The sequence below is a fragment of the Babylonia areolata genome, chromosome 6 (assembly GCF_041734735.1).
Source record: "Babylonia areolata isolate BAREFJ2019XMU chromosome 6, ASM4173473v1, whole genome shotgun sequence".
Taxonomy (NCBI): domain Eukaryota; kingdom Metazoa; phylum Mollusca; class Gastropoda; order Neogastropoda; family Buccinidae; genus Babylonia; species Babylonia areolata.
This window is the reverse complement of record NC_134881.1, coordinates 36,527,410-36,533,409: the sequence shown is the minus strand read 5'-3', so window position 1 is coordinate 36,533,409 and position 6,000 is coordinate 36,527,410. Positions and strand designations below refer to the sequence as shown.

Sequence of the window (6,000 nt, the reverse complement as noted above, 5' to 3'; positions counted from 1 at the left end):
TGAGTCCGAGTGATTGATGTGTAGATACTAGCGGGAAGAAGGGGTGGCTGCACTGTAAAAGTTCAAAGGCCTTCTTTTTTCGGTGTGCAGCTGGTTTTACAAACCAATGCTGGGCAGAGAGAGGGAGAGAGAGGGGGTGGGGGAGATGGGGGGTGGGGGGGGGGGGGGGAGAAAGGAGAAGTCGACAACGACAACAACGACGACGACGGTGAAGTTTCATTTATCAGAAGAGGAGGAAGAGGAGGAGGAAGAATAACAAGAATGACAACAAAAAGAACAAAAGAACAAGAGGCAGAAGAGCAACAAAAAGAACAAGTATAGGAACAAGAAGAAGACCAATAAGAAGGAAACAAGACGAGAAGGCAGGGAGAGTGTGCACTGCTGTGGGTCCCCACACACAGAGGTTCTGACACACATTGACACCTCACTGCCCCCCCCCCCCCCCCCCCCCGCCCCACAGAGGTTCTGACGCACATTGACATCTCACTGCCCCCCTCCCCCCCCACATCCACACACACAGGTTCTGACACACATTGACACCTCACTGCCCCCCCTTTGCCCCCCACACCCACACACAGAGGTTCTGACACACATTGACACCTCACTGACCCCCTCCCCCCCCACATCCACACACAGAGGTTCTGACACACATTGACACCTCACTGCCCCCCCTTTGCCCCCCACACCCACACACAGAGGTTCTGACACACATTGACACCTCACTGCCCCCCACCTTGCCCCCCACACCCACACACAGAGGTTCTGACACACATTGACACCTCACTGCCCCCCCACCTTGCCCCCCACACCCACACACAGAGGTTCTGACACACATTGACACCTCACTGCCCCCCCACCTTGCCCCCCACACCCACACACAGAGGTTCTGACACACATTGACACCTCACTGCCCCCCCCCCCCTTGCCTCCCATACCCACACACAGAGGTTCTGACACACATTGACACCTCACTGCCCCCCCACCTTGCCCCCCACACCCACACACAGAGGTTCTGACACACATTGACACCTCACTGCCCCCCCCCACCTTGCCCCCCACACCCACACACAGAGGTTCTGACACATATTGACACCTCACTTCCCCCCACCTTTCCCCCCACACCCACACACAGAGGTTCTGACACACATTGACACCTCACTGCCCCCCACCTTTCCCCCCACACCCACACACAGAGGTTCTGACACACATTGACACCTCACTGCCCCCCCACCTTTCCCCCCACACCCACACACAGAGGTTCTGACACACATTGACACCTCACTGCCCCCCACCTTTCCCCCCACACCCACACACAGAGGTTCTGACACACATTGACACCTCACTGCCCCCCCGCTTTTCCCCCCACACCCACACACAGAGGTTCTGACACACATTGACACCTCACTGCCCCCCCCCCTTGCCCCCCATACCCACACACAGAGGTTCTGACACACACTGACACCTCACTGCCCCCCACCTTGCCCCCCACACCCACACACAGAGGTTCTGACACACACTGACACCTCACTGCCCCCCTCACCTTGCCCCCCACACCCACACAGAGGTTCTGACACACATTGACACTTCACTGCCCCCCCGCCCCCTTGCCCCCCATACCCACACACAGAGGTTCTGACACACATTGACACCTCACTGCCCCCCATTGCCCCCGATACCCACACACAGAGGTTCTGACACATACTGACACCTCACTACCCCCCACCCCCTTCCCCCACACCCACACACAGAGGTTCTGACACACATTGACACCCCACTGACCCCCTTCCCCCCCACACATCCACACACAGAGGTTCTGACACACATTGACACTTCACTGCCCGCCTCCCCCCCCCCCCAAACACATAGGTTCTGACACACGTTCACATCTCACTGACCCCCTCCCCCCACACGCACACCCAGAGGTTCTGACACATATTGACATCTCACTACCCCCCTCCCCCCACACCCACACACAGAGGTTCTGACACACATTGACACCCCACTGACCCCCTTCCCCCCCACACATCCACACACAGAGGTTCTGACACACATTGACACTTCACTGCCCGCCTCCCCCCCCCCCCCAAACACATAGGTTCTGACACACGTTCACATCTCACTGACCCCCTCCCCCCACACGCACACCCAGAGGTTCTGACACATATTGACATCTCACTACCCCCCTCCCCCCACACCCACACACAGAGGTTCTGACACACATTGACACCTCACTGCCCCCCCCCCCCACCCCCACAACCCCAGACAAAGGTTCTGACACACATTGACACCTCATTGCCCCCCCCCCTTGCCCCCCCCCACACACACACACACAGAGGTTCTGACACACACTGACACCTCACTGCCCCCCCCCCCCCCGCGCCCCCCCCCCCCCCCCCCCCCCCCCGAGGTTCTAACACACATTAACAGCTCACTGCCCCCCTCTCGCCCCCCTGCCCTCCCCCCCCCCCCCCCCCCCCGCACACACACAGAGGTTCTGACACACATTGACACTGCCAACCCCCACCCCCCGAACACAGACGTTCTGCTGACACTCATTGACACCTCACGCTCCACCATCACTCCCCCCCTCCGCCTCTCTCCCCCCCCCCCACCCTCCCACCCCCACCCCCGAACACACACAGGTTCTGACACACGTTTCCAGCTCACTGATCCCTCGCCACCCCCCTTTACCTCACCCTCCCCACACACATAGGTTCTGACATACTTTGACATCTCATATGCATGAGCGTGCGCACACATCAGCACACACACACACACACACACACACACACCCCCCACAGCAGGATCATTCCGCCACATCACACCCCCACCTTGTACCGTGTTCCAAGGAGGCGTGAAACCAAAGCATCCAACCAGCTGTGCGGGGTCTGAACAGGGGTCAAGTATCACGTGACCTGGCCAATCGCCACTGAAGTATTGACTCTGTCCAGTCAGCCAGCCACTGCATGTCACTAGTGTCTTCTACCCGGGGTATAATTCATGTGGTAGCCATTGCTCCCCTTCTGAATATAATCCTCCTCCCCCTCTTATTCTTCTTCTCTGAATCTTCTTCTTCTTCTTCTTCCTCATGATAAGCAGATCAAATTACAGGTATAGACTGCTGTCATAATTTGATTTGCTTATCGCATATAGTGTAAAGTGGAAATAAGTAAGTATTGAGCTAATGTTTTATTGGTAATGAATGGATCATGTTTTGTATCGTTTTATTGCATTCCCCTTTGTCTGTGTGTATGGATGCATATCTTAGTGATGTGTGATTGTTAAATCACATATTGTATTGATAATGTGTGCAATGGTGTTTTTTGCATTATTTATGATGTGTGTATAAATGTTTGTTCTGTTTATTGCATTTCCTGTCTATGTTTTCTAAGCTTGGAGGGGAGTGAAATTACTGGGGTTTTTGTTTTCGTTGTTTTTTGCTCTAGCGTAAATCAGTACATACTTCTTCATTGTATTGGCTTCTGTGTTTCCATTTGTTTATGGGTGTCCCTTTACTGGTTTTGTTCATGTGTCTCAATTTGTTTATTCCTTTGTTTTCTTTCCTTTAGTTGTTTGTCTCCTTGCTGTTTGATGGTTGTTGTCCCCCCCCCCACCCCCTTTTTGTGTTTTTTTTTTACTGTGTGCTTTTATGGTAATGAATCTTGAAAAAAAAAGAGTTCGTTCTTCATTAGCACGAAATGCATATATGTCATGTCAGTGTAGACGTTGACGACGATGCTATTGACATGTCTTGGTTGCTTCTGTCTCAAATTGTTTTAAAATTATTATCATTGTTTCGTTTTTGTTTTGTTTCGTTTTTTGTTTTTTTTTAAATATAGATCCAAGTGGTGCGACTTCTACTGATCAGTCCGTACACTTTGACGCTTACGGACCTAAAAAGTAGTATGTCCGTATCTGACGCCTCATTGAATTAGAAACTAACCGATTCTTCAAAACGAAAAGAGCCTACTCGACAAAGATGGGTTTTTTTTTTAAGTTAAAAAAACAACAACAACAACAACAAAAAACCCAAACAAATAAAAACACAAAAAAAAAACAAAGTGGGCGTCCATTCACACCACGAATGTCACCCTGTTGAGACTTTTGTACCTCTTGTACTTGTTAACCTCTGATGTTGATTTGTATCGTGACCGCACTCTCTCTGTATCGTGACAACACTCGTTACTACACTCTCTTTGTATCGTGACAACACTCGTTACTAGAGTCTCTTTGTATCGTGACCACACTCTCTCTGTATCGTGACAACACTCGTTACTACAGTCTCTTTGTATCGTGACCACACTCTCTCTGTATCGTGACAACACTCGTTACTACAGTCTCTTTGTATCGTGACCACACTCTCTCTGTATCGTGACAACACTCGTTACTACAGTCTCTTTGTATCGTGACTACACTCTCTTTGTATCGTGACCACAGTCTCTTTGTATCGTGACCAGTCTCTTTGTATCGTGACCACAGTCTCCTTATCTCGTCACCACACTCCCGTCATCTCGTGCCCTGTTGTTGCCTGGTTCTGTTATCGCTGACCTCTTCCAAGAGAGTGGGCCAAGGCCTCCACTGTGAGCAGTTCGCCGAGGACTGGCTGTCAAGCTCCCACTTCAACACTACTGACAAAACTCTCCATGCACGCACGCTGCTTCCAATCAGAAATTTCAGTGCTAGCCAACAAGAACAAGTACAAGAGAGGCAAGGCCTTCAAGACTCACTTGTGGTACTCACTTTATCCAATAAGGGAACCGGTTTTTTTTATCGTTAAAAATATGTTCTGTATTAAATATTATTATATGAAAAAAATGCGCCAAAGCAGGACTGAACCCTTAATGCCAAGACATACTACAGGGCCAAAACACTAACCCAGTCCCGTAGCGCAGTGGATAGCGCGCTGGACTTCAAATCCAGAGGTCGCGGGTTCGAATCCCGCCTGGGATGATTTTTTTTTTGCCAGCTGGCTCGTTGGTCTAGGGGTATGATTCTCGCTTAGGGTGCGAGAGGTCCCGGGTTCAAATCCCGGACGAGCCCAATTTTTACGTTGGGTTACGCTGCTGGTCAGGCATCTGCTTGGCAGATGTGGTGTAGCGTATATGGTTTTGTCCGAACGCAGTGACGCCTCCTTGAGCTACTGATACTGATACTGATACAAAACACATCTGACCAGTAGCATCCAACATCATCCTTTGAACTTACCTTTTTTTTTATAGCGCGATTTATGTATCATTCGAAAAGATGACACCGTTTAAATCGTGTTATTTTAATGCATCTCGACTATTCAAGAAATCTAGTTGCGGTTTTCTCCGGACCTGTGTAGTGGAGTGATGGCCTGGAGGTAACGCGTCCGCCTAGGAAGCGAGAGAATCTGTGCGCGCTGGTTCGAATCACGGTTCAGCCGCCGATATTTTCTCCCCCTCCACGACACCTTGAGTGGTGGTCTGGACGCTAGTCATTCGGATGAGACGATAAACCGAGGTCCTGTGTGCAACATGCACTTAGCGCACGTAAAAGAACCCACGGCAACAAAAGGGTTGTTCCTGGCAAAATTCTGTAGAAAAATCCACTTCGATAGGAAAAAACAAATAAAACTGCATGCAGGAAAAAATATTAAAAAAAAAGAAAGAAAAGGGTGGCGCTGTAGTGTAGCGACGCGCTCTCCCTGGGGAGAGCAGCCCGAATTTCACACAGAGAAATCTGTTGTGATAAAAAGAAATACAAATACAAATAGAGCGGTGTGTACGCTTCTGAAACTGAGCAACCTCAGTGGTGCAGTCCGCTATTCACACACACACACACACACACACACACACACAACCGAACACCGGTAAACTCATCTCTCAAACAGTTGAGTCAAAAACAAACCGGAAATAATGACAAGACAGCCAACATTAAAAAAAGAAGAAAAAAAAAGATATACATGAAATGGTAGAGAAAGAAAATGCAAAATGAATGAGGGAAGCAGCAAACTCTTAAGTGAACACACTCTCTCTC

General features: G+C 50.2%; 1 non-coding gene across 1 annotated transcript; it reads left to right on the top strand.

Moving 5' to 3' along the window:
- The first annotated feature begins 4,968 nt into the window (after positions 1-4,968).
- On the top strand, positions 4,969-5,040 carry Trnap-agg (transfer RNA proline (anticodon AGG)). Its single transcript has one exon. It is a non-coding gene; the product is annotated as a tRNA-Pro (tRNA).
- Positions 5,041-6,000: the final 960 nt, after the last annotated feature.